Source organism: Chiloscyllium punctatum, chromosome 42 (assembly GCF_047496795.1).
Source record: "Chiloscyllium punctatum isolate Juve2018m chromosome 42, sChiPun1.3, whole genome shotgun sequence".
NCBI lineage: Eukaryota > Metazoa > Chordata > Chondrichthyes > Orectolobiformes > Hemiscylliidae > Chiloscyllium > Chiloscyllium punctatum.
The window spans coordinates 18,104,711-18,129,169 of NC_092780.1; the positions used below are offsets into that span (position 1 = coordinate 18,104,711).

Sequence of the window (24,459 nt, forward strand, 5' to 3'; positions counted from 1 at the left end):
GCATCCCCTTTTTTAAGAGTTGCAATCAGTGTTGTCGAACAGGAATTAGGACCCAGCAGAGGTCTCTTCCAGTCTAGCAGCTCCCTGCTGTCACTTTCAGTCCTCTTTCCCATGTGGAGTATTGTCTGAACCTACAATGAGCCTTTCCAAAGCCAAATTCCTGAATCAATAGCCTAAAAGGAGCTTGAGACCATTGCTTTTGCTGGGTGGATCATCTTTCATGTTTTAAAGTGCCCGATATGTGTTGCAGTGAAAGGGAAGGCTGCACTTTCCATGATTTGCTTCTCTGTCTCTGAGGATTTTATTTTCAGGAAATATGAACTGCAAGGATTTGTATTGATTTACTTAGATTCAGTGACCATAAAATCTGTTAGACCCTAAGAGGGGAAGTACTATGTTACCCAGGCATATTTATTAGGGCATGTTAGGGCATTTGTAATTGATTTATAAAGAAAGGTTCCAATTAAATGTAATAGATTTATAAAGGGACTCTGCTTCCTCTTTTTACAATAGTAGCCTTCAGTTAAACCAATTACAGCTTGGTAGACTAGATTTTCGTACCATTTAGCACTTACCACTTAACAGTGACATATCACTCACCTTTTTTAATACTTTCCTTTTTAATTCAATGATTAACATTTTAATAATGCAGCTACCATTTTAAAGAAAAGTAATCAATGAAGCAATTTTAGTGCTTCACTTCAATGTAAGGTATAGTTTCATTACCTAAAACTTTTCTAAAAACAAACTGAAGGAAAAATTACTCAACATTAAAAGGAAGAACAACAGGACAGTATGACTAGGGATCTCTACCTATATCCTGATGTGTGATTTCCTTTTCAGCTGCTGAAGGAATTTCTGTGAATTCTAAGCATCGTCTACTTTTATTGCACTTCTGTGCTGTGGAACATTGGGACAAAACCATTTAACAACCAAAGGTTTTTTACTAAGTAGAATAAATACGGCGCAAATTTGTTGTTATGTGCTTTGTCACATACCATTCATTATGATATAAGTACAATTATTGTTATAAATTGCATGTCTTCTATTCTTAATGGCTTTTTCTGTGATGCATACTTGCATAACTATTTCTTGAATCATTATGTACTGTGATGAATCAAATGTACTTTTATATTTTAGGGGTACCTTTTTTCTTTTCTGAACAAAAATCAAGCGAACAAGTTAAACTGAAACTGGTCCTCTTAAGTTCAAAGTTTTATAAGGGAATCTGGAAGAAAGTGGGAGTGAGTTGTGTCTTTGTAAAATGGGAAAATAATTGAATGTGTTTTTCTCCTTCTGTAAACGAGTAGACTACATAGGGATAGGCCCTTATCCCACTCTCACAGGACTATAGTGTGGGAACCGGTGGTTTCTGGTAACAAATTTCCTGCTCCCTTCAGCAAGAGTGCTTGAGGAATGTTGATGAGATTTGGGACATGAATAGACTAGGGCTTAATTCTGACCTCTTGCTGGTTCCCAGAGCCATAGGCACCCAGTGATGACAGAAAGTTCATTGACTGAACATGCTATTGAACACCACTGTTGTTTTGGTTGCATTTCTCTTAACGTCATTGTCATTTAGATGAAATCCTTTCTTAAAAATCTAAAATCATATTGTAGCTAATTTTGAAAGTTTTGCTGTTAAACCTGCAAAGGTTTTGAAAGTGGGCAATGAATTTGCAGTTCAGTAACTTACTGAGGTGGTCTGAACTCCAACACTTTTATGAATTCCTGTTTATGATAAAATCTTTACAGTTTTATTCTTAAATTTTTAAAGTTCAAATGAGTTTTAGCATAAAACTGAAATGTACTGTTGGCCAAAGAGCTAATGTTAGTCAAATACTAGTTCAGATTGCAGCATAAAATTCACTTGAGTTTAAGAGAAGGAAATGAATCAAAAAGTCAATAAGTTTGCTTTGGGTTGGTGCAGTTAGCTGGTGCTGGACAGAATCAAACTAGGTGTATTGCAGTTAACGTTAGCATCCCTGAGTTAGAGGAAATTTGGGACACTTGCCCCTAATCACAATGCAATAATGTTACAAGAAATGGTATGGATGTTAGAGAGGCTGAAATTAGAATTTGTTCTGTTGTCGTAGAATTGAATAGCTCATTAAGTATTGCACTGTTACCTTCTGCATAAAGAATTCACTTAGAACAAAATACTACTAGTTTGCTACTATTGAACTGCAGACCCAAATTTCAGGAGAACCCAGTGCTTACAGGAAAGGAGAAAATGGCGGAAGGTAATTATCCCCCAAAATATCAAACAAAATAATTTCAGTATTCAGACATTTAAACACATCATTTTGCCCCTAAAAGATTTCTGGTAAATTTGTTGTCATTTCAATGTTTCAGTTAGCAAGCTATTTCTTTGTTTGCTTATTTCTATGTGGGATGCGCCAGACAATACATCAGAGAATAGATAAGAAACCAGCTTCCAGGTCTGCAAATGTGTGGGTCACCAGATATCCTTACTCTTCCCCTCCCCCATTTTCCCTCTATGGAATAATGCCTGAGTTATTGGGAATGCGCTGGAGATGGGGAAATTGTATCTGATGGGCTTCACTCTGTGCAAACATACTATGCTGTGCCTTTTACCCATGGGATTAACACAGGCTGCTAATGTATCCTGACAATTTCTTAGAATCCAAGGAAGTGCTAAAATTTCAGGGACATCATTAAGACGTTAAGCAGTACTTGTACCTTTTTTATTTTTGCTCCCTTTTTAAATATATGACAAGCCTGACCTTGCTCTTTAAAAGTATGAATTGCAGTGGGGTTTAATTAGGCTCTACTCAGGTCGTTACATTAGTAAGACTCTTGTGGGGCCTGATGTAAAGGTGCTGCTGTGCTTCATTAATGAATTTATTGTCTTTGGACTATAGAAGGATGTTCAATTTGTATCAATGTGCTACTCCATTGCTCAGTCTTGCCAGGACATGGTCTGGTGTCTTTTTTTCCCTTTTTAGTAAACCAAATTAACTCCCATATGATCCCAAATATGATTTTGTTCTGAGCTGGTTGTTCAAGCAAAACATTGCAAGCTCATAACCACTGAATTGTATTATTGCTGCTACCTCAGTTGCAATTTATTTGATGAGCTATCTCATTCATTTGATTGAAATTTTCACCAGAAGGGCAGCCCAAAACTGAGTGTGAACAGCCTGTTCTCAAGACAGATTTATCCTGGATTCAGGGTAAAAGCTGCTTGCCAGTTTGAGTGCTCACAAAGGTCGCAACCCCTTGAACCCACCATGCGGCTAACTCTCTTTGAGGTCACTTGACAGATCTAGGCTTTGGCCTCTTAATTAGCCAAGCCTATTAATTGATCAATGAACAGGAATGCAGATTAATAAAGGGGGACCAAATCTGAGAACAATAGCTGGATTATTACTGCGCAGGAAGCCGTACAGGGCCATTTTGCCCCATGCACAATCAATACTTCATTTACTGCACAAAGATTGTTTTGTCTTTTAATAAATCATAGATCTATGGCCGAGCCCAATGGCACTAATGTCAATTTAAACAGCAATACCCCTCCAAGCCCTGACCCAAACAGGAAATGTCATTTGGACAATACGACCTCTATTATGACTTAAGTTGGACCAAAGGAGTTTCCACTAGCCTCATTATTTTCAAATGGGCTTGGAAGTCCTCTGGGCATTCAATGGAGCTCTCAAATCCCATGATGTTAAAGCCTGCCTCTGTCAGATTGAAAGCAATGGATCAAGAATTCCTGTGATTCACTATAGAAATGACTATTAGCGGATGGATGCTTAACATAGTTGTATAACAGTCCTCTGTTTCATATTCTGGTGAAGGATTAACTTGTACAGATTGAGCATGAATGTCTAAAGTCATACAGTATGGAAATAGACCCTTAGATCCAACACGAGTTGGGCCAAAGGGTCTGTTTCCATGCTGTACATCTGACTCTGTGACATTCATGTCAAAAAGTGTGGTGCTGGAAAAGCACAGCCAGTCAGCCAGTATCGGAGGAGCAGGAGAATCAACACTTCGAGCATAAGCTCTTCATCAGGAATGTGGAGGGGGGGTCCAAGGGGGCTGAGAGATAAATGGGAGAGGGGTGAGTCTGGGGCGAAGGTAGCGGGGAATATGATAGGAAGATGAAGGTGGGGGAATGATGGCGATAGGTCAGAGCAGAGGGTGGAGTGGATAGGTGGGGAGTAAGATGGACAAGTATGACAGTTCAAGAGGGTGGTGCCAGGTTGGAGGGTTGGAACTGGGATAAAATGGGGGCAGGGAAGATCAAGAAACTGGTAAAATCAACATTGTTCACATGTGGTTGGAAGGTCCCAAGGCAGAAGGTGAAATGTTCTTCCTCCAGGCATCAGGTGGCTAGAAATTGGCAGTGGAGGAGGCCCAAGACTTGCATGTCCTTGGTGGAGTGGGAGGGGGAGTTGAAGTGTTCGGCCACAGGACGTTCCACATGTCCTGTCTCCCCAGTGTAGAGGAGACCACATCGAGAGCAACGGACACATTAGATGAAGTATTTGCAAGTGCAGGAAAATCTCTGCCGGATATGGAAGGATCCTTTGGACTTTTGGATGGAGGTGTGGGCGCATGGTTTACACCTCTCGCGGTGGCAGGGGAAGGTGCTGGAAGTGGATGGTGGGTTGATGGGAGGGCGTGGACCTAACGAGGGAGTCATGGAGGGAATGGTCTCTGCAGAATGCTGAAAGGAGTGGGGAGGGAAATGTATCTCTGGTGGGGTGCGATTTGTAGGTGGCGGAAAGCCCGTTACACTCCCACATCCACAAATTCAACATGCGTCTAATTTTAATCCTCACTTTCTCCTCTATGACATCCGTGCCAACCAGACATCCCAATCTGACTTTGTCCCATTTGCCAGCATTTGATCCTTAGCCCCCTAAAACCTTTCCTATTCATATATTCAACCAAATGCCTTTCAAATGTTATAATTGTACCTGCCTCCACCACTTCTTTAAGCAGCTTGTTCCAGACATGCACCACCCTCTGCATGAAAATCTCATCCCTCAGATCCTTAAATTTTTCCCCTCTCACCTTAAACATATGCCCTCTGGTTTAGCCTGTTCCACCATAGGAAAAGGACCTTAGCTAATCACCCTATCCATGTCCCTCATGATTTTTAAAACTTCTATGAGGTCATCCCTCAGCCTCTGATGCTCCACGGAAAATATCCCTTGCCTATTTAGCCTCTCTTTGTATCTCAAACCCTCCAACCCCAGCAACATCCTTGTAAATCTTTACTGCATCCTCTCCAGTTTCACAACATCCTCCCTCCAGCAGGGTGGCCAGAATCGAATGCAGTATTCTGAAAGTATATGCAGTATTCAGAATACAGCTGCAACATGATGTCCCAACTCCTATACTCAGTATTATGACTAACGAAGGCAGATGTGCCAGTTACCTCCTTCACCCCCTGTCTACCTGCGACTCCACTTTCAATGAACTATGCACCTGCACCCCTTCGTTTGGCAACATTCCCCAGGGCCCAACCATTAATTAACTCTATAAATCTTGTCCTGATTTGCCTACCAAAATGCAATACCTCATATTTATCTAAATTAAACTCCATCTGCCACTCATTGCCCTTTGAGATAAATATATCACACCATACACTACACCACGTATTTTGATGTCATCTACAAACTTACTAACCATACTTTCTATATTCATATGCAAATCACATATATAAACAACAAAAAGCAGTGGATCCAGCACTGATCCTTACCACACACCATGAGTCACAGGCCTCCAGTCTGAAAAGCAACCCTCTGTCTCCTACCTTCAAGCCAATTTTGTGTCCATTTGGCTAGCTCCCCCAGATCTCATGTGATCTAAACTTTAGTAACCAGTCCGCCTTATCGAATGCTTTCATGAAGGACATATGGGCAATGTCTACTGCTCTGCCTTCATCAATCTTCTTCAAAAACTCAATCTTTTGTGAGACATGATTTCCCATGCTCAAAACCATATGCACTATCCCTAGCCTGTCCTTGTCTTTCCAAATTCATGTAAATTCTGTCCCTCAGAATCCCCTTCAACAACTTAACGCACCACTGACGTAAGGCTCACTGGGCTGTAGTCCCTGACATTTCTCTACAGCCTTTCTTAAATAATGGGAACACATTAGCAAACCTCCAGTCTTCCGGCACCTCACGTGTGGCTGTCAATAATACAAATTTTATATGTCCGCTAATGTGGCATTGTTTTCACCCTAACATGTCATGTTTTTATATTTGAGCTGATGTTAATATTGCTAAAAGTGCCAGCCAGAGGTAGCTTTTACAGTAGCAATTTGCTCAGTAATCTGGAGGTTTATTATTTCCATATCCAAGGTAAATCCAGAGAGAACATATATATCAGAAAGCTGCAGATGTGCTACTCCAGAGTAACCATTAATGTTGGTGGAAAATAGGGGCATTCAAATTTTACCTTCCTTTTATTCTGCAAACCGAAAGTAGGTCCAAATTAAAATACAAATCGCAGAATGTAGCAAACAACAAATGTTCAGGTCCTGCAGATTTACAACATAAAAATAAGAAAATTATGTTTCAATTACATAGGACATTGATGAGATTACATCTCAAATAGCATGTGCAGTTTTGGTCTTATTTAAGGATGATGCATTGGAGGTAGTTCCAGAGGAGGTATACTAGGTTGCTATCTGGAATGGGCTATCTGGATGTCTTAGCAAGAAATGTTGGGCAGGCTAGGCGTGTTTCCCCCTGGAGTTTAGTAGACTGAGAGATAACTTGATTGAAGATTCTGAACGGCCTTCAAGTGAATATGGAAAGGATGGGTCAGTGCAGAACGAGGGACCACTGGTTTCAAATTAGGGATTTAAGACAGAGATGAAAAGTTTCTTTTGTTCTGAGGATTCTGCAACTTTGGATTTCTCTGCTTTAGAAGGAAGTAGAGATGGGGAGGTCATTGAATGTTTTTAAGGCAGAGGTAGATTCTTGCTGGGCGAAGGCATCACAGGTTATTGGGGGTAGATGGGAAACTCAAACAGATCAGCTATGATTTTCTTGAATGACTATGCTGGTTTGAATGCCCAAGTTCTGTTCCTATTTCAGATGTTCATTCGAAATGGTGCATCACAGGTTAATCTGTTTCTAAAACAGAGGATCTGCTCTGCCTTTTCAGGTGCTGACTGTTGACGGCTAGGCCAAGCACTTATAGAAACAACGACCGAAGTTGCTGGAAAAGCTCAACAGGTTCAGCAACATCTGCGCAGAGAAATCGCAGTTAATGTTTTTGGGTCCGGTCACCTTTCCTCAGTGCAATTATAGAACTTCCTGTTTTACTTGGTTTTAAACGTATGACAGGGTGGCTCAGTGGTTAGCACTGCTGCCTCACAGCATCAGTGACCTGGATTCGAGTTCAGCTTTGGGCGATTGTCTGTGTGGAGTTTGCACATTCTCCCTGTGTCTGCGTGGGTTTCCTCCGGGTGTTCCAGTTTCCTCCCACAACCCAAAGATGTGCAGGTTAGGTGAATTGGCCATGCTAAATAAGTAGGTTTGGTGCATTAGTCAGGGGTAAATGTAATGTAGGAAATGGGTATGGGTGGGTTACTCTTTGAAGGGTCGCTGTGGGCTTGTTGGGCTGAATGGCCTGTTTTCACACTAGGGATTCTATGAAATGCACTCCATCCTGCACAGTCTCAGTCTCTGTTCCTCTTCATGACTCTTTGCTTTGCAAAGGCTCCATGTCCAAAAGGGAGCCCCAGTATGCAGTGAACATATCACTTTATTTTGTTACAAAAATCATTCTGCCAATCTTACAATCAAAAGAAACATGAGCATTAAAACTGAATTATTCCAACAAATTGTATGTTTGCTTTAGGATATTGCACATAGTTTCATTCCTGGGGGCATTAGGCTGTGTTTTTATTTAAAAAAAGAATTTAAAATGTAAACATAATGAGGGAATTCATTCCCCCACAACCCAGGGAGCCCCAAGTCTCATCTCCTTGTCTTTGGATCAGCTGCAGTGATAGATACACAAAGAAGTCTAATGCATCTGTCACTTTGTAATGTGCTGCCTGGGAACTGGAGTGTGAACTGCAGGTGGGCAGGAAGGCACAGCTGCACTGAAGTGTGCTTAGCTTGGCTCCATTCATTACTCCAGCCTGGTGGGTTATCAAGCACTACTCCCCAGCAAGGTAATTGAAAGGGATTATATCGTGAAGCAAGTCAAATTAAAGCCTAAAGCTCTCTTAAATAAAATAAAACAAAAATTGCCCACTCTCTCGCTTGCTATTTTTAAAAACAACTTTCATTAATTGAATCTTGTTTCAATTTGTAAAATATTTTGTTCCCATTCTAAAGGTAAGAGTTCTCCTATCGTATAAGATGCAGTAAAACAGATGGGATAATTTTTAATGTTCCCTATACATCGTTCCTATCAAAATCATGAGGGTCCAGTTAGTTTAGTTGGCTGGATGGCTGATTTGCCAGGTGATGCTAACAGCATGGGTTTAATTTCGATGCCCGCTAAGGTAACTATGAAGTACTCTCCTCTCCTTCTCAATCTCTCCCCTCACCTGAGGCATTGTGATCCTCAGGTCAAATCTCCACCAGTTACCTCTCTCTCGTAAGTGGAATCATGGTGAGGTTGCCTTTTTTTTGAACTTTTAAAAAGTAGTTCTGTGATCTCAGTACACAAATCCACAAATAAAGCTTTATGAATTCAAAGGTGCTAAGCAAAATAAAACCACTTCCAAGAAGTGGAAAGTATGCATACAATTCATTAGAGTCCCTTGAAAGAACAGCTAGTCGTCTTGATGTCAGAAGTTTGCAGATGACACCAAAATTGGAAGATTACAACAGGATCTTGATCACATGAGCCAATGGGCTAAGGAGGGGCAGATGGCGTTTAATTTAGATAAATGTGAGGTGCTGCATTTTAGGAAAGCAAATCATATACACTTAATGGTAAGGTCCTGGGGAGTGTTGCTGAACAAAGACACCTTGGAGTGCAGGTTCATAGCTCCTTGAAAGTGGAGTCGCAGGCAGATAGGATAGTGAAGGCGGCGTTTGGTATGCTTTCCTTTATTGGTCAGAATATTGAGTACAGGAGTTGGGAGGTCATGTTGCTTCTGTACAGGACATTGGTTAGGCCACTGTTGGAATATTGCATGCAATTCTGGTCTCCTTCCTTTCGGAAAGATGCTGTGAAACTTGAAAGACTTCAGAAAAGATTTACAAGGATGCTGCCAGGGTTGGAGGATTTGAGCTATAGGGAGAGGTTGAATAGGCTGGGGCTGTTTTTCCTGCACTGTTGGAGGCTGAGGGGTGACCTTATAGAGGTTTACAAAATTATGAGGGGCATGGATAGCATAAATAGACAAAGTCTTTTCCCTGGGATCGGGGAGTCCAGAACTGGAGGACATAGGTTTAGGGTGAGAGGGGAAAGATATAAAAGAGACCTCAGGAGCAACCTTTTCATGCAGAGGGTGGTACATGTATGGAATGAGCTGCCAGAGAAAGTGGTGGAGGCTGGTACAATTGCAACATTAAAAAGACATTTGGATGGGTATATGAATAGGAAAGGTTTGGAGGGATATGGGCCGGGTGCTGGCAGGTGGGACTAGATAGGGTTGCGATATCTAGTCGGCATGGACGGGTTGGAAGTCTCCGTGCTGTACATCTTTATGACTCTAAGTCCACACAACACCAGGTTATAGTCTGACAGGTTTATTTGAAATGACAAGTTTTAGGAGTGCTGCTCCTTCATCAGGTGAAATCTTCTTAATGAGCTATCACTGAAGTAATTGAAATACTTTAGATGGATTCATCATTGTCTCTCCACTGTTATCTTCCAAACTGTAGAACAACCAGTACATTATACTGGTGTCGTCTATCTAGGATTTTCCCTGGTCTTTGCTGTTGAAGAAACAGTGAGTGCATCAATCTCTTGCTATTACTATCCCCTTCACATTTCTATTCTCCATTCTTTCACCATCAAAGTTTGTTTCAAACTAGTATTCAAAGAAGTAGTACTGAATTAATTCTGACAACAACAATCCTCTGTAAACAAGCTGTTTCTCTTTACACTTCTGGGTTCTAATTAGCATGAACTGAAAATGTGCAGCAGCAGTTCTCATTCAAGTCATCTAGAGTTTGTAAATGTGCAATGACTATTCCAATTTGTACATGTTGGAGTGAGAGGCAATTAGTAGTGTGGATATTTGCTTCAGGATGATATCAATGGGTCAAATGAATCTGTCATTTTCAATTCAATGTAAAACATACAAATACTGCCAAACTCCTGCATGAAAATTGATGTTGAGCAGGAAGCAATGTCAGATATCATGTTATGTTATTGGGTACCGTCATTTTGTTATGTTACTGGATTAGTAACCTGGAGGTCTGGAGCTAGAATTCCCTGGAATCAGGCTGGTTGGAATGCAGATTGGGCCATTTGGCCCAATGAGTTTGTGCTGGCTCTCTTTATGAGCTATTCTCGAAATCCTACTTCCGCACCATTTCCATGTAGCTCTGCAGACGTTTTCAATTGGGAATTCAAAGAAACAATTAAGTCGAATCAAAGAATGTGGTAGACCAGGAGTTCTCTCAGATATTTGAGTTGTGTACAGTGATGGGATAGATGGTATTTTAGTTTACAACACATTTTCAAAATGTTTCAAATTATTATATAAAAATGGCTTGGTTTGTTCTATTTTATTCTTAATTTAATTTGCCTAATGAACTTCTCTTTTATTGTAAAAATCAAATTCGCAGCATTGCATGCTTGTATTCAGTGAAAGACAACCTCAATAATAAAAACAATCTAGATTTCATGATTTGGAGATGCTGGTGTGGGATTGGCGTGTACAAAGTTAAAAATCTCTCAACACCAGGTTATAGTCCAACAGATTTAATTGGAAGCACTAGATTTCGGAGCACTGCTCCTTCATCAGCCACAGCCACCTAATGAAGGAGCAGCGCTCCGAAAGCTAGTGCTTCCAATTAAACCTGTTGGACTAAAATCTAGATTTCAATATGGTATCTGACATGTCCTGTAGTAACATCAGCTGAGGCCTGAGTAACATTTTCCACCTGAGGTGGACTATCTTTTACACTCAACGTGTTTATGTGAATGCAGGCTGTAACAATTGGTGGTTAGAACACTTGTACAAACACAGAAGAACTGTATTCTATGAACATGCAACACTGGGAAAATGAATTTTCTTAAGGAAGCAACTTAAATTCCCTGCATCAATGATGCTTTAAGTTTTCTAGTTCAGTGTCATTCAATGGCTTATTATCCTAATGTATTTCTGTGAGCTTTCTGTGAGTTTTATCTAAAACAAACACTGTTCTGGAGGGTTAGAATGCCGTAATATTCCAGAATACCATCAGAATGAATGAGATGATGCTGCAACCAATTCTGTCTACAGTATATATAGGGTGACCTTTGAAAAGTGTCAACTTTAGTATAGTATTACTTCACAGTACTTTTGATGTCAATTGAAGAAGGCTTTAAAATTTAAGTTCCCCACCCCCAGGTTATTTAAATGTTTGGAGCAGTAGAAAATTCATGCAGTTTCAGGATGTTGTAAGAATATTTAAAATTGCCTTTCCTCCTCTTGAAAGCAATCTGTTCACCATGTGATTGATTCCCTATTTCCCCAAGCTCACAGCCATTAAAAATCAATAAAAAAATCATAATGAAGCACGGCAAGATGCGTTTTTCTTCAGACAATCTCATTTGTTATTTTTTAATTAAGTAGGAATATGAAAATGATGGTAACCTGTTCAGTGAATTTGTGACTTGTGAGCTGCTACATGCTCATAGTTCCTTCAGTTTTGAAGGGCACAAAAATGGGTTTAAATCGGGCGATGTCATCTTTGTTTCTCTCTCTCTCTGCACAAACCCTCAATGGTTTCAGTAAGATTGCTGAATTCCAGGATATGCTGAACTCTTCCTTTGAACAAATGTAAGTGTAATGAAGTGCTAAGCATTTATATGGCAACACCATTTATTAGTTGACCCCTTGAAATGCATTTAAAAATGCACCATCTGAGCACAGCTGTGATAAACTGGGTTAGAAATCTAAGACGATTGAATGACCTCTTTGGAAAATAAATGTTAGGATGTGGCTTGCTAATAAATAATATAAATACATTGCATTATCTGGGATGTGCAATTTCTGTGAGAACTGAAGGGAGTGTGTGTGAAGCATGGTTTATAGTTTGACCTCTAGAAATCAGTGAGGGCACAGCAGTCTAGAGAGTGGAGGGACACTGCCCAGTTAAAGTGAGGCTATCCCAAAGGATCTCCGCCTATGTGCACCAGGAGACCTGAGAAGGCTTTGTGGGGACAGAAATATGCCTGTCTTGAAGAAAGGTGTCACACTGAGAGTAAGAATGAGTGAGTGCAAATGAATGCAGCTTGTCATAAACCAAGTTTCCCATATATTAAGCAGTGGTTGATGATGATCAAAGATAATTACAGATATCAGACATGTTGTGTGACTACATTAGGCACTCAAGTCAAGTTAAACAGTCAACTTCTGTGGATGCAACAGAAAAAAAAGTTAATGAATATAACACAGCATCAGAGAAGGGAACCCAGAATAAACTGAGATGTGAACACTTGAAGCTTATTTCTTCCAACATGTAGCCAATCTCCAACATTCTCACTAACTCTTCTATGGGCTTAAGATCATGAGCTGTTATGGAATGCAGAAAACCACATCTGGGAGGATCCTCGAATTCCTCTGTTTTAGCATTCAAATGTTTTCAACAGGCTTTGAGGATTTCTGTACTCCATTATAAGAGTCACTCTTTGGCAAAAGTATCCAACTGGAAAATGATAGCCAGCAATTAAAAAAAAATCAAATGGAGCTGCTTGGTAACCACATGAGGCCAACCAGACACAGTTTTTGGGTGGGTCTCTAAGTGAACAAAGCCCACCTGCTGGCAACTTCCAGGAGTTTGCTTAAGTATGCGAATTACGGTTCTATGCCTATCGCAAATATCCAGATTGCAATGTTATGGTACAAATACACAGAATGTAGACCCAGGCAGACTGTAGACCATATCAGGGCATTGAGCTGTCTAACTAAGGGGCAACCAGATGTTGATCATGAACCGAACTAGAGAATTTCTAACTTTTTTTTTGTTTTCTTAAGTAAGACTGCTGTTTCTTAATCTCCTGAAACATTTGGCCTGATGCTGGCATTGTATGAGCAGATGGACAGGCTGTTTTGCCGTCCCCCTCATCCATTTTTAATTTCTGCATGAACATAGTGGCCCCAAATTGACTGTTTTCGAGCTTGAAACTACAAATCTCAAACAATAAACTGGATACATTATCTTCATTCTCTTGCCTATCTTATGTACATCTCCAAGATTGCCTCTCAGCTTGTTACCAGGCCAAAAAACCCCTGCATTTGTCCAGTCTTTCCTTATCACTTCAGTTCTTAATATGAGGAATCTTTTTTTTTGCATCCATAGTTTCTGCAGAACCAGAACAGTCTAGTTTTCAAGGGATTCTCCAAATAGAGTTCATATGATGATTTTTCTGTTTAGATTGCAGGGTTGGAAATATTTGTTCGGTGCCTTTTTTATCTTCTCTGTACAGAAGGTGCAGAACACAGATGGGTGGAAGAACCCAGCAGGCCTACCACCTAACATGTGCATTAGCTGTAATAGAAATTGCCTTCTGTGCCAATTGTTCCTAGAAATATTTAAATTGCTGGACTGAGTACTGCATTTAATGAACTTGTTAACAGATGCTACAATGATATTGTAATGTGCAGTGGAGTGAATCTTTGACTATCACAGCCTGTCGACCCCACCAGAATGTCATTATGTGTCTCTGTTCCAGATATTAGACTAGTCTGGATAATAAACAGAAAAAAAACGATCATTTTGACCTGTTCTATGACTGATTTAAATGTACAGCAGAGTGTCTTGCTCCTCATGGCAGCAAGGTCATCACCTCAACTTGTTTACAAGTATGAAAACAACTAGAGCATTGCTCGATTGCACATGATTATTTGCTTGGTGTGAGTTAGGAAGTAGACTTTCAGAAACCTCCTCCTACCTGAGTCAAGCCTCTAGTTTCAGAATTGAGTGGAGAATGTGCAATATGTTAAACCAATAGCTTATGAATGGGATAAATTGTATACTGGTGGTGTTACATGCCAGTGTTGAACTCTTCCCTTCTCTACCCTTCACTCTTTCTTAACCATTTAGCCTGCAACTCTTCACCTAGTCTATTCTATCTGTTGCTGGTTTAGAACAGGATTGTTTTTGTAGCCATGTATTTTGCAGCCTGTTTGTGCAAAATAAGTGATGTCCTGTTCTCACTCCATGTTTTAAGAGAAGACAGTGCACGGCAGCTTTTCTCATTAGACATTCTCTCATATATCTGAATTAGTGGTGCTGGAAGAGCATAGCAGTTCAGGCAGCATCCAAGGAGCTTCGAAATCGACATTTCGGGCAAAAGCCCTTCATCAGGAATAGAGGCAGTGAGCCTGAAGTGTGGAGAGATAAGCTAGAGGAGGGTGGGGGTGGGGAGAAAGTAGCATAGAGGACAATGGGTGAGTGGGGGAGGGGATGAAGGTGATAGGTCAGGGAGGAGAGGGTGGAGTGGATAGGTGGAAAAGGAGATACGCAGGTAGGACAAGTCCAGACAAGTCATGGGGACAGTTACTGAGCTGGAAGTTTGGAACTAGGGTGAGGTGGGGGAAGGGGAAATGAGGAAACTGCTGAAGTCCACATTGATGCCCTGGGGTTGAAGTGTTCCAAGGCGGAAGATGAGGCGTTCTTCCCCAGGCGTCTGGTGGTGAGGGAGCGGCGGTGAAGGAGGCCCAGGACCTCCATGTGGCAGAGTGGGAGGAGGAGTTGAAATGTTGGGCCATGGGGCGGTATGGTTGATTGGTGCGGGTGTCCCGGAGATGTTCCCTAAAGCGCTCTGCTAGGAGGCGCCCAGTCTCCTCAATTCTCTCATATATGAGCCTGGATCATGGTTTCCAGTATTAAGCAAAAAACTCCTGGGCAAATAAATGTTCATCATCATTAGTCAAGAGGCAACTGAATTAAAATTCTTTTAAGATACAGATGATAACAATATGTTATGAATCAAATTGTTAGGTTTTGCTTCTCTGTTTATCCTGGCAAGTGCTGGGCTGGTATTTTTTGTATCTGTGCCACTTGGCAACTGCTTCACAGTTAGCTAATGTGTAAAAATTGTTCCCAGAAAGGATGATAATAGTCTGTGGTTTTCTTTATGCTGACATGCTGATTTGTTAAATATTAACTTCTAAAGTTGCTGAGGTCTGTAGACTTGAAGGAACTTCATTCAGATTTTAATAAAAAATGATGGGTAATCTTGGTAGAGGTCAGTAACATTTGTTTTACAGTAAAAAAAAGTCTGAAGTTCCAATTATTACTGGAAGGGTAAAGCCAAAAGACTCCTCAAAATACTGATATTATAATGTTGTACAAGGCGGGGATATTCTGGCTGGACATCTCCATTGGGGCAAATAATATCCTTTTTAGATTTTTCTGTGCTAAATATATCAAAATGACTAGAATGGCAGAGTTTCTGTGGAATTCACTGCCTCAAGGCTGTGGAGGCCAGGTCATTGAGTATATTTACGATGGAGATAGGTTGTTGATTATCAGGGGGATTAAGGTTTACGGGGAGAAAGAGGGAGAATGGGGTTGAGAAACTTATTGAATGGTGGAGCAGATTCAATGGGCTGAATGGCCTGATTGCTGCTCCTATGTCTTAGGGATAGGCACTCAGAACTTCAGGTATCTACTGCATTATCTCAAGAGTGACTGCACTAAAGTTGGGAATGCATTCTCTAGAAAGCTAGAGTTTGGTTCCTGAGGACAGGTATTGCCCAGAAATGCCAGTTTAAAAGTTGAAATATTGTGTCATACAATGTGCAGCACTGTGCATTCCAAACTGAATAACTTGCAAAACAAACCAGAGAAAGCTTAATTGAAGAAAGCTGGTTTCTTGCTTGTACAGAAGTGTTTAAAGAAATGTGTATTATAGATATGTTAAGTTTCTCAGCTATTTACCTGTAAAGGAGTTCTTTTAAAAAGAACCAAATCCACAGCACTATTTCAAATATATAAACAGCTGAGAAATTAAAATAAAATTGTTTAATAAAGAATTTACTTCATTGCCTAAGTGAGGACCTGTTTTACAAAAGTGATAATCCTCGACTTTGGGGTGCAGACCCAATGGCACCAACTCTGGCAATACAATCAGGAACCTTCTTGATGATGCAGTGGTGAGAGGTGCAGTGATTTCAGAGAGAAAATAACATGCGACATGACCAGAAGTTAAGTGATGTTAAAATGAGTAATGAGGTGGCACAGTGGCTCAATGGTTAGCACTGCTGCCTCACAGCGCCAGAGACTTGGGTTTGATTCCTGCCTCGGGTGACAGTCTGTGTGGAGTTTGCACGTTCTCCCCATGTCTGTGTGGGTTTCCTCCGGGTGCTCTGGTTTCCTCCCACAATCCAAAGATGTGCAGGTCAGGTGAATTGGCAATGCTAAATTGCCCATAGTGTTAGGTACATTAGTCAGGGGTAAATGTAGGGTAGGGTAATCGGTCTGGGTGGGTTACTCTTTGGAGGTTCGGTGTAGACTTGTTGGGCCGAAGGGCCTGTTTCCATTCTGTAGGGAATCTAATCAAATGGCACTTTGAATGAGAAGAGAGGACATAAAGAAGCAACTTTAAAATGAAAATATTTGAATGTGGAGACTTAAAATGAGTACTCCCCAAATATTATTCTATGCATTGCATTATATCTTCCACCAACATATCCACCAGTGTACGATCCAGTACTATGTCTAATTAAATACCCAAATAAATATGTATCATTAGGCAAGGAGAATATTGATGGTCCACAACAGTTACCCAAGGAGTAAGCAAATCTTATTAAACTGATTTACCCCAGCATTATAAAACCTAATCAAATTAATTTGCCTTTATGAAAGTTTGAAGTCAGCCGAAGCCTCTCCAAAGTCCCTGTGGCATAAAGCTGCATTGTAAAGATGACATTGTCAATGCAGGTGGTGAGGTAGCAGGGGCACACCTCAGTTCAAATCTTTTTATTTTCCCTTTTGTGAGCCTGGGGTTGCTTCGAGTATGTTTGCTTTACCTTCCCCAGGTAGTGCCTCTGTTGCAGAATTCCCCACACCTGGGGTTTTCCTACTGTTCTTCCACAACCGAGATATGTCTAGCCGTGCATTCAGGAAGAAACAAATCTGAGTGTTTGTGGTTTTTTTTAAAAATTATTTTTAATTTGTTTTCTTGTGTGAGGCAGCATTTGTTGCCCGTTCCTAATTGCCCTTATAATGGTGTGGTGCATCACCTTTCTTGAACTGCTACAGTCCGTACTGTGCAGGCTTGCTCCTCTTGATAAAAGTTTTTGATCTGCTTGCAGTGAAGGAGTGGTGATGTTGTTGCAAGTCTTTAATGGTATGTGGTTTGGCAGGGAGTGGTGAGCGAGGAAGGCTGATTTGCAGGTGCTGATGCATCTGCTATCCTTGTTTTCTTTTTTGCAGGTGGTTGAAGTTATAGGTTTGGTAGGTGCTGTCGAAGCAGCTCTTTCAATTGACTACAGTGTATCTTGTAGATGGTACACACTACACATTGTTGGGGCAATACATTTAAATTCTTTGCTTTGCGAAACCTGGCGCCCCAAGGTCCAATCTTCAGTAAATTCCTCACTATTTCTGATATTGCTGTTTGCTCAACACATGATGAAGGAGAAAGTGAGGGCGACAGATGGCTGGAGATCAGAGTTGAAAAGTATGGTGCTGGAAAAGCACAGCAGGTCAGGCGGCATCTGAGGAGCAGGAGAATTGATGTTTCGGGCATAAGCCCTTCATGAGGAACATTCCTCATGTAGGGCTTATGCCCGAAACATCAATTCTCCCGCTCCTCAGATGCTGCCTGACCTGCTGTGCTTTTCCTGCTCCACACTTTTCGACCTGAGGAAGGATGTCAAGTCCTTGGGCAGACTACAGAGAAAATACTCTAGGATGATGAGGGAAAGATCAGTTATGTGGAAAGATCAGTGAATCTAGGGTTGTTCTTCAAGCAGAGAAGGTTATGGAAATGTTAATAAAGGTATTGAAAATTCTGAGGAGTTTGGTGGAGTAAGTAGGAAGACACTGCTTTTGCTGGCAGGAGTGCTGTCAATAAGTGGACCTAGATTTAATATTGTGGACAAAAGAACCAGAGGGGAACTGAGGGAATGATTTGCTTTTGTGTAGTGATTTGAGGTGGTTTACAGTTCACTACTTGAAAGAATGGTGGAAGCTAGCTGTGATTCTTAAAGAACCTGGATAAGCATTTGATTGAGAAAAATATTGCAGGATGCTGAGCAAACAATTGGGTAGTTTATTCAGATCTTACACTGGACTGAATTGTTCTTTCTGTGCTGCATAATTAGTGATTATGTTACTAATAGCATTATAAAACATTAATCAAACTTTCTTCCTCTCCTTTTGCTGATCTCAAATTTATCCTTGATGAGGAAAGGAAAATGTTCCATGTTCAGTAATGAGTAGCATTCTCTGTTGTGTACACATCGTGCCTTTGAGAGCTCACCTTTTAAAGGCTCCATGTACTGTGTGCATGCATATTATGTCTCTACTTGCCAGTTAGTTCGCTATGGATCTGTGAGCTATTCACATAGAAATCAATTGGTTTGTTGTGATGTCGGCTTCATGACTTATGATTTGTTTTACTGTTTTAAATAAACTAACTAACTGGGTTAACAAATTTCTGCTGAATGGTTTATTAGTCTATTATTTTTGTGATGCTTCCCACTGCCTTCATCTCACTTTTTGCTGTGTCTCATTTACAACTAAAACTATTGAAGAGAATAAAGTATGGTCTCCAATGACAGATCAAAGAGAACCAGAAGGAATGTTGCCTCTGGCAGAAATAAAAACAAAGTGCTGGAAAACTCCACAGGTCTGGCAGCATCAGTGGAGAGAAAAACCATTAATGTTTTGAGTACAGGATGACACTTTGAAAAGATTCTTACTGAACTTGAAACATTAACTCCGTTTCTTTCTCCATAGATGCCCCGTTGTGGTTTGGTTTCAGATTTACAGCACTGCAGTATTTTGCTTTTATTTACCTCTGGGAGAAGTTTACTAAGTGGAAAGAAATTGGAGGAGAGAAATATTTGCAAGATCCTTTTGGAGAATATTCAACATTATTCTGACAGGTCTTCCATTTGACTAAGAGTCCCTCACTGTGGGATTATTCTGCTGCTCTGAGTTTAATTGCTGTACATGGGAGGTACATTATCATTTTGCTTTATGAGTCAGTCATTGAGATGTAAAGTATGGAAACAGATCCTCCATGCCAACCAGATATCCTAAATTAATCTAGTCCCATTTGCCAGGACTTGGCCCACATCCCTCCAAACCCTTCCTATTCATGTACCTATCCAGATGCCTTTTAAATGTTGCAATTGTACCAGCCTCCACCACTTCCTCTGGCAGCTCATTCCATACACTCACCACCCTCTGCATGAAAAGGTTGCCCCTTAGGTCTGTTTTTAAATTTTTCCCCACTCACCCTAAACCTATGCCTCTAGTTTTGGACTCCCCCACCCCAGGGAAAATACCTCAGCTATTTCCCCTATCCCTTCTTATGATTTATAAACCCCCATTAGGTCACCCCTCAGCATCTGACATTCCAGAGAAACAAGGACCAGCCTATTCAGCCTCTCCCTGTAGCTCATATCCTTCAACCCTAATTGCATCCTTGTAAATCTTTTCTGAATCCTTTTCAAATTTCACAACATCCTGTAGCATGGAGACCAGAATTGCATGCAGTATTCCAAAAGTGGCCTAACCAATGTCCTATACAGCCCAATAATCACCTCCCAACTCCTATCCTCAATGCACTGACCAATGAAGGTAAGCATACCAAACACCACCTTCACTATCCTATCTACAATTGAGAAAGCTCATCTGTTTGGCTTTTATTTGTAAACAATGCAAACACTGCTTGAACTTGAACAAGTTATTGCAACCTTGTTCTTTTATGAAAATGGTTCCAATTTGTGGAGGCCAATTGGCTCATGGACTAGTTCAGAAGAACATTAATATGTGGGTTCAATTCCTGTTCTGGCTCAGCTCGACTTGGGGGCCTCTGTTCTTGTCCCATGCTTGATACAAAATGGTGCTGAAAATGTGTTGCTGGAAAAGCGCAGCAGGTCAGGCAGCATCCAAGGAGCAGGAGAATCGACATTTCGGGCATGAGCCCTTCTTCAGGAATTAGGAAAGTGTGCCAAACAGGCTAAGATAAAAGGTAGGGAGGAGGGACTTGGGGGAGGGGCGTTGGAAATGCGTTAGGTGGAAGGAGGTTAAGGTGAGGGTGATAGGCCGGAGTGGGGGTGGGGGCGGAGAGGTCAGGAAGAAGATTGCAGGTTAGGAAGGTGGTAAATTTGAGGTCGGGGTGGAAGGTGTTAGTAAAGTTGATGAACTGTTCAACCTCCTCATGGGAGCACGAGGCAGCTATGCCTACCTCTTCGTAGGATATGTGGAACAGTCCATCTTCTGCAGCTACATTGACACCACCCCCCACCTTTTCCTCCGCTACATCGATGACTGTATCGGCACTGCCTCATGCTCCCATGAGGAGGTTGAACAGTTCATCAACTTTACTAACACCTTCCACCCCGACCTCAAATTTACCTGGACCGTCTCAGACTCCTCCCTCCCCTTCCTAGACCTCTCCATTTCTATCTTGGGCGACCGAATCAACACAGACATATACTATAAACCAACCGACTGCCACAGCTACCTACACTACACCTCCTCCCACCCTGCCCCCTGTAAAAACGCCATTCCATATTCCCAATTCCTTCGTCTCTGCTGTATTTTCTCCCAGGAGGACCAGTTCCAATACCGGACAACCCAGGTGGCTTCCTTCTTCAAAGACCGCAATTTCCCCCCAGACGTGGTCGACAATGCTCTCCACCGCATCTCCTCCACTTCCTGCTCCTCTGCCCTTGAGCCCCGCCCCTCCAATCGCCACCAGGACAGAACCCCACTGGCCCTCACCTTCCACCCCACCAACCTCCAGATACATCGTATCATCCTCCGTCATTTCCGCCACCTCCAAACGGACCCCACCACCAGGGACATATTTCCTTCCCCTCCCCTATCAGCGTTCCGAAAAGACCACTCCCTCCATGACTCCCTCGTCGGGTCGACACCCCCCACCAACCCAACCTCCACTCCTGCCACCTTCCCCTGCAACCGCAAGAAATGCAAAACTTGTGCCCACACCTCCCCCCCTTACCTCCCTCAAAGGCCCCAAGGGTTTCTTCCATACCTGCCTCATTTCCCCTCCCCCCACCTTGTCTCAGTCCCAACCCTCTAATTCAGCACCACCTTCCTAACCTGCAATCTTCTTCCTGACCTCTCCGCCCCCACCCCCACTCCGGCCTATCACCCTCACCTTATCACCCTCACCTTAACCTCCTTCCACCTAACGCATTTCCAACGTCCCTCCTCCCTACCTTTTATCTTAGCCTGTTTGGCACACTTTCCTAATTCCTGAAGAAGGGCTCATGCCCGAAATGTCGATTCTCCTGCTCCTTGGATGCTGCCTGACCTGCTCTGCTTTTCCAGCAACACATTTTCAGCTCTGATCTCCAGCATCTGCAGCCCTCACTTTCTCCTAATTGATACAAAATGGTGCCCGTTAAACTATATAACTAATTATCTCTCACCCTATGTTATGGGATGCCGTTTTTACAGGGGGCAGGGTGGGAGGAGGTGTAGTCTAGGTAGCTGTGGCAGTCGGTCGGTTTATAGTAAATGTCCATGTTGATTCGGTCATGGGAGCACTAGGAGAAAGTGAGGACCTTCTTAATCTTATTGAAAAATATGACCAGTGTTTGTGACTTACATATTTGCTGAACTTCTATTTGAAGTGGAAAGTGCAGCTCATCTGCTTATCAAAACAATCCTCTCTCTTCCAAAACATTAAGAGTGCAGCTTTTTTGCCCAGACTGATGACCCAAATCCCTTCTCTTCCCTCTCCTAGTCTATTTTCGAAATGTTTTTCTTGGTGCATCTGCAAGCTCATTTTCGTCCTTTCATTTTTCCTGCCAAAAGTCTCCTCTTTACAGTTTCTAAAGAGCAGCGTGGTAGCACAGGTCATGCATTTTCTCAGGAGCTAAGTGCTGCTTGCACTTGTCAGATCTGAAGCTACAAATGCGGATCTAAGGTAATAAGATCTGTGTTGACGTTGGCAGCCGGAAAGAGCGAGATGATTGTGAAAGGAAATCAGAGTAAAACTCAACTCAGGGGCTCTGATTCAGCTGGAGTATTTATACTGACATTGAAGAGCGACAGGGATAGCTTTTAATGTTAGTGGGGATAGTCAGACGCTTGCCAGGTACTTTAAACTATCTGTCTGTGATCCAAGAATGAACAATTGCCATCTCTGCTGTATCAGGTGTTATTCATGTCTTGCCTATTTTCCCTTAAAAAGGATAAAACAGCTTTTGTTGTTGAAAATCACTGACTGAAAATTATGAGTATAATGGCTACCGTCATCAAGAGATGCTTTTATAGAAGATGCTGTTTTCAGTGCTTTGTAAGTTTTTTTTATTGTTTGTCAGCACTTGTGTATATTTTAAAGTTCTTTTTAGAGGAGTTTAAAAAAAAATTAATTGAGAAACCTGAATGAATGTCACAAGTGTGAGAGTAGAAAGGAAGCAGCTGTTCAGGTGAAGGGGGATGTTTTAGTGGAGGTGGTGGTTCCATCCCCAGTTTAAAACTTGGGTGACCTAGTGTCTACTTGATTTGGAGGTGCTGGTGCTGCACTGGGATGGACAAAGGTAAAAATCACACAGCACCAGGTTATAGTCCAACAGGTTTAATTGGAAGCACTAGCTTTCGGAGCACTGCACAACCACCTGATGAAGGAGCAGCGCTCCGAAAGCTAGAGTTTCCAGTTAAACCTGTTGGACTGTAACCTGGTGTTCTGATTTTTAACTAGTATCTGTTTGGTCAGGTTGCTTGAAGTCAATTTTACGGCTACAGGGCTACTGAATGGCTCAAGGAGTGAAAACATTTTTTTTCCTCCAATCTTCCACCCCACCTCCCCTTTACCTCTAAAAACTGTGCCTTACTGACCCATCTACAAACGGGAAAGTTTCTCCTGGTCTGTGCCCTTCATAGCTTTGTACACCTCCAACAGAGTCTCCCTCAGCCTTCTCTGCTTTATGGAAAATGACTGTAGCCTGTCTAATCTCTCTTCATCGCTGAATCACTCCAGAGTAGGAAACAACCTGGTGAATCTCCTCTCTGGTGCAGTTGCCTCATTCCTTCAAGTGTGGTGACCAGAACTGCACACTGTATTCCAGCTGTGGCCCAACATTACATACAGATTCAAAAACAGGAATTGCTGGAAAAGCTCAGCAGGTCTGGCGGAGAGAATTCAGTTAGCTATTCAAATCCAGTGACCATTCCTTGGAACTGATTGTAACTAGGAAAAAGTGAGTTTTTATGCAGAAGATGGGGTGGGGGGTGGGTGTTAAGGAGAAAACCGTAGGTGGAGATAGAGCCCAGAGAGAGAGGACAGTTGGATAGAGAAAGGAGTGGATAACAATCAGTCTAAGAGAATGAATAGCTACTAATGGGAACAATTAATGGCTAACAATGGGTTGTGTGTCATAGCAGACCATGTGATAACAAGGCCTAATGTGTGGGGGTTGGGGTAGGGACATGGGAGAAGGTGCCTCAGGCCCTAAAATTGTTAAACTCAATGTTGAGTCCAGAAGGCTGTAGAGCTCCCAAGTGGAAAGTGAGGGGCTGTTCTTCCAGCTTGTGCTGAGCTTCACTGGTTCACTGCAGCAAGCCTGAGATACAGATGTTGGCCAGGAAACAAGATTTATGTATCCGTTGCTCCCGATGTGGTCTCCTCTACATTGGGGAGACTGGGCGCCTCCTAGCAGAGCGCTTTAGGGAACATCTCCGAGACACCCACACCAATCAACCAAACTGCCCCGTGGCAGTTCAACTCCCCCTCCCACTTTGCCAAGGACATGGAGGTCCTGGGCCTCCTTCACTGCCGCTCCTTCACCACCAGACGCCTGGAGGAAGAACGCCTCATCTTCCGCCTCAGAACACTTCAACCCCAGGGCATCAATGTGGACTTCAACAGCTTCTTCATTTCCCCTTCCCCCACCTCATCCTAGTTTCAAACTTCCAGTTCAGCACTGTTCCCTTGACTTGTCCAGACTTGTCCAACCTGCCTAGCTCCTTTTCCACCTATCCACTCCACCCTCCCCTCCCTGACCTATCACCTTCATCTCCTCCCCCACTCACCCATTGTACTCTATGCTACTCTCTCCCCACCCCCACCCTCCTCAAGCTTATCTCTCCACGCTTCAGGCTCACTGCCTTTATTCCTAATGAA

General features: G+C 42.1%; 1 protein-coding gene across 1 annotated transcript in view; it reads left to right on the top strand.

Annotated features, from left to right (window-relative positions):
* Window positions 1-24,459, top strand: part of rnd2 (Rho family GTPase 2) — a 70,105-nt gene that overhangs the window by 4,738 nt on the left and 40,908 nt on the right. The gene's annotated exons all lie outside the window — the stretch shown is intronic.